This window comes from Quercus lobata, chromosome 3 (genome assembly GCF_001633185.2).
Source record: "Quercus lobata isolate SW786 chromosome 3, ValleyOak3.0 Primary Assembly, whole genome shotgun sequence".
Classification (NCBI taxonomy): domain Eukaryota; kingdom Viridiplantae; phylum Streptophyta; class Magnoliopsida; order Fagales; family Fagaceae; genus Quercus; species Quercus lobata.
The window spans coordinates 59414636-59424598 of NC_044906.1; the positions used below are offsets into that span (position 1 = coordinate 59414636).

Genomic DNA, 9963 nt, shown 5'->3' on the forward strand with positions numbered 1-9963 from the left:
AAGGATCTAGCCTCGTTTCTTAATATCGTATTAAAACTGAACCATTGGTTGCTATTGCTTTTTGTAAATTAAAGCTTTATTTTTTTCATTCACAATCATTAGTAGTAGCTAAAAAAATAGTTATGTTGGCCTTGGAATGACGTAACACTTATATTTACAATACATGATATAGTAATAGTAGACTTCAATAATATGTAAATAGTACGTAAGCAGTACTCTTTTGTTTTTTTGAATATCAAAATAATATTAATTAAAACCGAAAGGGTGTACAAGAGATTATATCAATGGGGGATACCATCATATTTAAAATATATTTCTTATTTTCCAATTTTATTTAAGTAAACTTTATGCACATGCACAGGCCTAGATTGAATAGTTATGATTAATTCGTACTTAGTTACCTTTTACAAATGCAAAAAAAAAAAATAAATAATAAATAATAAATAAAGAAATAAAATTAAAAATTTTAAAAAAAAAAACCGAAAATGTATATATTTGTCATTTTGAATAAATAAAAATTTTAATTTAGATTTTTAAAAAAGTAGTAGTTTTATTTTTTATAATTTTATAGTTAATATTAGGAGGATTTGAACCGTGATTCCCTTAATTAATGACAGCATGTTATTTCATTTGTCGACACCTCGCGGCTACTCGACCACCTGTCAGGGTGACACTTGCGAACCTTTCATCTCATCTTGGCCTTGGTGCGAGAGATGATATATGGAGGTGTGTCATACCTAGCGTGTGTGATTGGAATAATTTGAAGGAAATTACCAAAGGTAAGTGAAGTCCCCACCAATCATTGGGTTTTTCTAAGGTGTGATTGGTCGTCTGATTCTATTTGATTTTATTACCGATCCTAAGTTAAGAAAAAAATGGCATTTTCCCTAATCTAATATGAATGGGCAAAAAATCTTGATTCTTGAGTTTTGAAGTCTAGTTACATGTGGGGAAGGTGTTAGGCACTGCACAATGCCTATCCAAAGACAGTCCTTTGCTTTGGTAGAATCGTAATTTTTAGACACTAGCAATTGAAAACGAGCCATTAGCTTACGGGGTTTTGAACGTGTTGGGTTTTCAAGTTTGATTTTGGAATGGGTATGGTCTTGATCGATGCTTTCTAAGTTTGCTTTAAGTAGTTGCAAAATTTCCACAGCAAAAATTCGATAGCATTTCGCTTTATTTTCGTGGCGGAAATTTATGGCCTCGGGAAGCGTGCTAATGCGCTTTTCACGGTTTTCTAGATATCTCAACTGTTTTCACTCCAATTACAACCCATGAATAGTCATTGGAAAGGGAATTTGATAATCTTCGTAATGGCACTGGTCCTAACCCATTCTAACGGTCAAATCAAAATTAAGGTTTTTGGTGCCCTTGGAGTCAACCCCGAGTCAAACTTGGTCAAAGATGACGAAAATCACCGAGTAGCTCGGGTTTGATGTAGAAACATGAAAAATGTTGTTTTAAGATGATTCTGACTGACTTTGACTTTCGATCAACCCAGGGTTGAGCAGGGGCATTTTGGTCAATTTGACTGAAAAAGGCACTTTAAGTGCTCCGATGCCTGAACGGGTTGTCCCACATCAATCTAGAGTCTTCCACGGCCCCATGGAGAAAAGATAATATTTTTGGAATTTTCGGGGTCTAGCACACAAATCAAGGGCGGAAAAATACGGTGTCTACATCATTGAGCTAAAAAATTATTGAGAAAAGACAATAGTTAATGCAACAAACCATTTAGGTATTTGAAAATCATTTAATTTTGTTGTTAATCATTTGTCAGAATATGCAGATTAATCCTCCAAAATTACTTCATTTTAGTAAGAAAATTATGTCACTTTACTAAATTATTTATGTGATTGGTTTTTATTTCCTATCTTAATTTTTGCGTTGGTGGTATAATCAACTTCAATCAAATGTGTTATATTTTTAAAAATAAAATTGATTAAAGTTTAGTTGTTACAGAAATCTATATTAAAAAATATAAAATATTTAGAGACACAAATTTGAATATGTGGCGTTCGTTTTATGAGTTTTATATCTTACCGTCGTCGAAGAGTATGAGAGAAAGTTAATTTGGCGTTAAAAACATGCATGCAGATGAATTGAATGTTACCATGTCACGAACACAAGCATGTATTTGGTGAAGAATAAAAAAAAAATTACAAAGAGTTAATAACAATTTTTGCTTTATTTCGAAATATCCCACCTACAGTAACAGAACGAATACTATCCACAACAACACTTCTCCAGATCATAGCAACATTTAGTAAAAGGCTAAACTCAAACAAATCCAAAAATTACTATCCAACATTCCACAATTTCATTTAAATAAAGAAAAAGGGAACATGATAGACTGAAGTAAATGAAATTCTACTTTGAATAGAACTCCTATAACCATTTGTGAATAGTATTTCCTAATTCCATGTTAGTTACAATAGCTTGGGAGGCATTTTATTATTGTTTGCTGGTACAAGCAGGAGGATTCTGTTTGCCCGAAACGGTGGGCTTGACATTAACACAAGTGGAAGTAGCAGATCCTCCTGCTCCCTTGTATACGAGATCAATGCCAGCAATCGCCACTTGTTGGCATGGTACACTTTTACTGCAAATAAGCTTCATAGCTTCCTTTGTTGAAGAAGTGCCTCTAATGTTCTTGAAGCTAACGTTGCTGATCTTAACTTTCGAGGGAGACTGAAAGCAGAACAAACAGACAAAAACCCACACAAGAATTTGATATTAGTATCTGTAATTTGTTTTTCCTTTTTTAAAATTTTAACATCAAAATGAGTGTATATATTTGTGATGTTTATAATAACCTTGTTTGAGCATTGATTGTTTGGGCAGTAGCCTTGATCAATGAGGATAGGATTGGCAACATTGTTCATGATAATATTCTCGAAATGCATATCAGAAGCAGTCCCAGGAGGGGAAGAAGGCCATGTTTTGATTCTAACAACATTCTTTGTATTGCTAAGGGTGTCACCAATTACTCTGATTCCTGAAACAGGTTGTTCATTTTGGTACCTTCCAAGACTTCCAACGCTGATACCATGGCCAGGTCCACAAGTTACTTGGTTAACAGTAACATCTTGGGCTCCATCACCAATGGAGACGCAATCGTCACCTGTTCCAATTTTGGCATTGGTGATGGTGATCTTAGATGAATGTCCGATGTGGATTCCATCAGTGTTGGGGCTATCTCCGGGTGCAGTTATGGTAACATGTTGGATTTGCAAGTTCTTGCATCCAAAAACGTTTATGTGGAAAAATTTACTGTCCTTCGATTGAATGTCACGGACTATTGAATTTGTGATGAAATCGAACCTTATATTCTGCTCATGTTTACAAGTTAGATAAATCAAAACAGCAAATATGAATGCCATAGTTTCATTTAAATATTCTCCTAAAAATATTTTCGTTTAAATATATTATAGTAAAATGCTAACCCTTCTTTGAATTAGTATATTAAAAAAAAAATTACAAATATATATCAATGAATGTGGTTGTTACTACTTTAACAATAGTATATAAAAAAGTCTTTTCGGACCAAACAATTTGTCACCGCTTGATGTTATATGCGAGTATGATTGGTGAACCATCGCTTTCACCTGTAACCACCGCTTTTTCTCCATTACACACAGTTGCACAAGTTAGGGTCATGGCACAGAAGTTGTGTCCATATTCTGCATTTGGACTTTCTCGTATATAAATTTGGAAGTCTCTTTTTTGGTGAGTTGTGACACCTCACTATATAAAGCTTACATCAAGTTATTAATAATATGATAATATCCTTAACATCATTAAACGAATACGTGCTTGAATTAGTATTTCATGATGGTTAAAGTTCTTAAAGTTGTAATGTCTGTATATATCTACATAAATATAATGGAAATTTAAATGCTAATTATTAAGATTGAAATCTTACGATAGGAAGTGTTTTGCAGTTTTAATTTTTGGCACAGTTATTTTTTTGCCATGCTGTTTGTCCTTTGCCATCAAAAGCTCCACCACCTGACACAGTGAGACTGTTGATACGTTTAAAAGAACCCCAAAAGTCTTTACCAACGTTTGATGGGGCCTGTAGGGTGCCCTGAAGTTGAAACTCAATAGCACCTTTGCATGGGCCTAATAAACTCACTGCACCTAGTTTGTATGTCCCTGCTGAAATCACAACTTTACTTCCTGCTACTGCGCATGCAGCTTTCCAAGCTTTTGTCAAAGCCTGATAAACAGGTTATGAAAAATCAAAATCAGTATATTACAATCATTTTTCATGTTAATGTTTTATCATTTGGTCAAGACACTGAAGAGTTTTTGGTGTAAGCAGAGTTTGAACGCGAGTACTTTTATTTGACATTAAAAGACTTTACTAGTTAAGTTAACTAGAACCCACTTTTCATGTTAATTAGTGACAGTTTTTAGACCCCTTTAACAATTGATTAAACCTAAGTAATTAGCTAAGTTGTTACTTGGTCTAATTAAACAAGTCTAGGTTATCACAATAATAAAGATCAAATCATGCAAAGCAGTAGAAAATAAATAACACACGATATGATCACCCGGGAAACCAAACTGGTAAAAACCTGGGGAGAATTTAACCTAGCTATCCTCAAGGTAAACTTGAATCCACTATCAGAAAGAATCGAAGTTCATACAAAAGGACTTACAAGCACCCCCGCTCGACTTCCAAATGCTACCAACCAGTAGAACTTACTGACACGACCACGTGCAAGCTCCGAATCCACGGACTCCTTCTTTCTTGGATTCCCACCAGCTACAAGCACCCCCACTTGTGTATTCTTTAAGCTTTAATGGCAGCAACTGTTTTGATCATCAAGGTGTAGAGAATATCTCCTCCTTGAAAATCCTAAGTTTTTGTAAAGGAAAGCTCCTCTAGATCTCACAAGAGATTTACACAAACCGCAATATGAGCAACTCTAAAGCGTGGCTAGGGTTTGCCTTTTATACTTAGAACAAATAAGAAACCCTAAAAACGTTTTAAAACAATTATGGCTGAGTTGGAAAATTCTGCAGAAAAGCGATCTGCCCGACGTTCGATCGGTCGAGCCTAAGCTTTGATCGATCGAGCCAGGCCGAAAGCCACACTGCTTTCTGCTTTACACTCGATTCCAACTTCACATTGACATACAACTTTGAGCTAGTTTTAAACACTTCTAAACACATTGTTTTGATCATGGTTTGCCAACAATACAAATTAGAGTTCTAAATACATAAAGTCCTAAACTTTAGAACCTAACAAACTCCCCCTTTGGCAATCCGTGACAAAATGCAACTTAGAAGCTCAAAGTTTACAAAATGAAAAGCCCTTTACAAAATAATGTTCATAAACAAAAATTCAATCCTAACTACTATCCATCAGTTGCAAGTGTAGACAGCAGCTCAATTGAATCAACCTGTATATTTCCTAAAACACTAAACAAAATGCATAACCGCATGTGTGACAGAAAAACAAAAATAGTAAATCAAAAAATATGCAATCTAACTCTCCCCCTAAGTTAGATACATCAAAAACAATGTTAACTCAATGTTAACTCCCCCTAAACAGAACATTCTTGTATTTTCCACACATTTCATCTAAATCTCTCCCCCTTTTTGTCACGCATTGACAAAGACAACTCAAACAAAGAGTTGACAGAAAACATACACAACAGAGTAAGAGAAAATAGAGAAAGAAGGGAACACAAAACAATTCAACTCTATAGGAAATAGAGACAACTCCCCCTATGAACAACAAAGGTTAAAAAACAAGCTTCTCCCCCTATAAAAATAGGAAAAAAAAACAAGTTTTGGGAAAAACAATTTTGGGGAAAAATAAAGGGGTTGGGGATAAAGAAAAAGACACAAACCAAGTTTAAAAAAAACTAAGTTGAGGATACACATGAAGAAAAATATTCTCTCTTTCAATAAAATGCAAACATGACACTATGTGACCCATAAACAATTGCATGAGTAGAGAAAATATTTGCACATTGACTATCCACCATATCTCTTAAGAAAAATATTTTCTACAGTTCACACATAAAAAAGGCATATACTAGAAAGTACATAGCTCAAAAAGTAATCAATCAATTTTTTGATCAAGTTGAGTACCCAATGTAGCAAAGTGTATGCATGTTATATGTGAAAACAATGAGAGATATGACTGCAAAACTACAAGATGGATACAAAAACAATGCAATGCATGTGAATCCTAAACATAAATGATGCATGGAAAAATCAAAATTTTTAAAAAAACAGAGCAATTTAATGCAGAAACTCCTCAAAGCACAATATTTCATGAATGAAGTGCATGAGTATGAGATTAAAAGTTTAAAAAAAAACTTGAATTCAACCTAGATCTTCCAAAAACAATTTTTTCAACCAATTGTCCTCAAAAACTCAAACATTAAGCACATTTTGCATTAAAATCAAGGAACTTTTAATCTTGGATGGCCACAACAAAATCACACACAATATAATGTACCAAGTTTAACAAAGAGTAACTTGTGTAGTGTGTGCAACTAGCAAAAACTTGAGATACATGTGAGGTGATATGTGAATAGCAATCAATCACAAAGTCTACAAAATTCATCACAAAGAATTTAAAAGAGACTATCACCTAAAGAGTTACATCATATAACTCCCACATCTCCTAGATCATAAGCTTGCAATCATGTAAATTTCTTGTATTTATGCCTCACAATATACATACCAATTTTAAGTCATGTGAGTTTGGCATCAAGCCTTATAGTACACACCAATTAGATTTTAAGAATTAAGCACTTTTACTGAGGCTTCACCTTATGTTCTTTTTGTGCATGTGCTACACTTTCTCGAGCACAAAATCTTATGATATGCACTAAGGTGTTCATGATTGGCTAGTGAACAGTGGTGAGATGGTTATTTATGCCTTTCTCTAAAAGTTCAAGTCCGACATTTAAAAACAAGTGACTTCAAGATTAAGACATAGTAATCAAAAACCATACACATCTTTCCTACACAACATGCACTACAAATCTTCAACTAGTAAAGTGCAATAAATAAGCTCGTCAAAACTAAACAAGATACATAAACTTGTTATGTAAAGATAATATGGCCAATCCTTGATTATAAATCCAAAATGTGAAATACAAAACACAATAATCATTTTGGTAAAAAAAATGACCAAAAACAAAAAAGCACATATTATGCTAAAAGAACAATGCAAATGCAATGCATGACAGTGCTTAACTAAGCTATAGAGGGTACACAAACAAGAAATATCAATTTCTTAATTAACCCATAAGTACATGTACAAACTAGTACATACTCACATAAAATCAAAATAGCTTAGCACTTATATAACACATACTATTCAAGTTTCTCTACAATGTCAAGCATGTTTTAAATCAAGAGAGAGATATCATAACTCATGTAATCCTCAAGAAAAATAAAACTAGACACAAAATAAAATATTTTTGTCTTTTTGAAATTTTTCAATGTTTTTGGATTTTTTTTTTTTAATAAAAACCAATTTAAAAAACAAAACAACCAAAAACAAAAACAAAACATGTCCGTAAACAATTGAAAGAATTAATTCAGGGACAAGTTAACAACACTAACCTTGGAGAATCTTTTCTCACCCATATAGCACGAGTCTTCGGCTTTGTAGGTGAAAATCCATGTGAAGCAGAGTGTATATGAGGGATTACACCAATCTTCTGAGAAAGACTAAAATCCTGCAAATTCCTTTCACAAGCCAACAAGCTTAAATTTTTCAAAATAATATGAAACAATTTATATGGACTTATGGCAGGAGAAATATCATCACATATCCTAGATTGAAACACATAATGCTTAAATTTCAATTTATGATAATTAGGACGAATGTGACCGGAGACACCACAAAAGTGACAAACAGGAACAAATTTAGGAACATCAGTATTCCTAACAACAAGTCTAGTCTCAGATTTTGGTTTTTGCCTCAACAAAGAACAATTTGGTCTAATATGACCAACTACACCACAAAGGTAACAGGTAGGCACAAAAACAGATTTATTATGCTTTCTAACAGTAGGTTTAGACTTAGGTTTAGAAACTTTAGCGTCAACATCAGAACTTTTACCTTTGTCTAACCTAGCACAATAAGCCTTTTCTTTATTATTCCTCTTGAAAGGAGGGATATAAACTTTCTCAGTTTTAGGCTTAAGAGAAACAGAAATACTTCTGTTATCAACAACAGACTTGGTACAAGTCAAATTTTCAATTTTAGCTTTAGATTCAACTAACTCTTGTTCCAAGCTTTTCATCTTCTTATCTTGAGAGGAAATTTGATTTCTCAAAAATTCATTCTTTTTATTAGATTCATCTAATCTAACAACCAATTCCTCTTTTTCAAGATTAGCCAATTTTAACTCTTCCTTGAATTTCTTAGCAATTTTCATAAATTTCAATAATTCCTTACGAAGAGTTTCACAGGCATCAATAAAATCAACAGAAGCATGAGCAGAAACATGATCAGAAAGACACTTCAAACTATCCATGACAACAGGGGTCAAGGATCAGCTCTTAGATCAAAAGATCTAAAACAAAAGAGCAACCCGCTCTGATACCACTTGACAGTTTTTAGACCCCTTAAACAATTGATTAAACCTAGGTAATTAGCCAAGTTGTTACTTAGTCCAATTAAACAAGTCTAGGTTATCACAATAATAAAGATCAAATCATGCAAAGCAGCGGAAAATAAATAACACACGATATGATCACCCAGGAAACCAAACCGGTAAAAACCTGGGGAGGATTTGACTTAACTATCCTCAAGGTAAACTTGAATCCACTATTAGAAAGAATCGAAGTTCAAACAAAAGGACTTACAAGCACCCCCGCTCGACTTCCTAATGCTACCAACCAGTAGAACTTACTGATATGACCACGTGCAAGCTCCGAATCCACGGACTCCTTCTTTCTTGGATTCCCACCAGCTACAAGCACCCCCGCTTATGTATTCTTTAAGCTTTAATGGCAGCAACTGTTTTGATCATCAAGGTGTAGAGAATATCTCCTCCTTGAAAACCCTAAGTTTGTGTAAAGGAAAACTCCTCTAGATCTCACAAGAGATTTACACAAACCGCAATATGAGCAACCTTTAGAGAGCCTTTGGGTACAAAACCCTAAAAATAAAAAGAGGCACAAGAGGCACTCTAATCTCCCTAAAAACAACTTCAAAAAATGTTCTAGGGTTTCCCTTATATATAGGAGAGTTTTACTTGAACCCTAATACGTTTAAGTAGATTTTGGGCTAAACTGGAACTCTGTAGAAAAAATAAATCTGCACATGGTTCGATCGATCGAGTCTAATTTTCGATCGATCGAGCCTTGCAGATTTAGTCAAATAAATTATGCAATCACTCAATTCCAATTTCACAAATAAACATACTTTGAGCAAGCCTAAACTTAGACTTTATGTTTTGATTATGGTTTGCCAACATAATACAAATTAAAGTTCTAATACATTAGTTTCTAATTTCTTAGAACCTAACAATTAGGTATAGTTAATTGTGCTACACATATTTATACCTGGGTGATATCGGCATTAGGTTGTCCTCCATATGATTTAACGTCAAAGACTTGCCTAGCACTGGTGGATGCAAAAAACAATTGCAACGAAATTGTTACAATGCTCAAATTCTTTCCCATTTTATTGTTCTTTATTTCCCTACTATTGCCAATTTGTTGTACGGTATGATGGTTTCCCTATTTAGTTTGAAGCTATTTATACTACAGCACTTGAGCTCATCACCATTAAAGCTATCCAACTGATATTAACTAATTTTATGCATGGTTGCTAAGACCTCTCCTGTTTACACTTCAACTTCTATACTATTATTAGCTTTCGTGCTTCCTCCTTCACTAATTAATTAATAGTTTATCGTTATAATCACCGTTGATGACCAGTTAAAATTAAATCAATTTCATTGACCA

The 9963-nt window shown here is 33.8% G+C and overlaps 1 pseudogene; it reads right to left on the reverse strand.

Moving 5' to 3' along the window:
• Positions 1 to 2457: 2457 nt before the first annotated feature.
• Positions 2458 to 9678, reverse strand: LOC115981172 (annotated as a pseudogene).
• Positions 9679 to 9963: the final 285 nt, after the last annotated feature.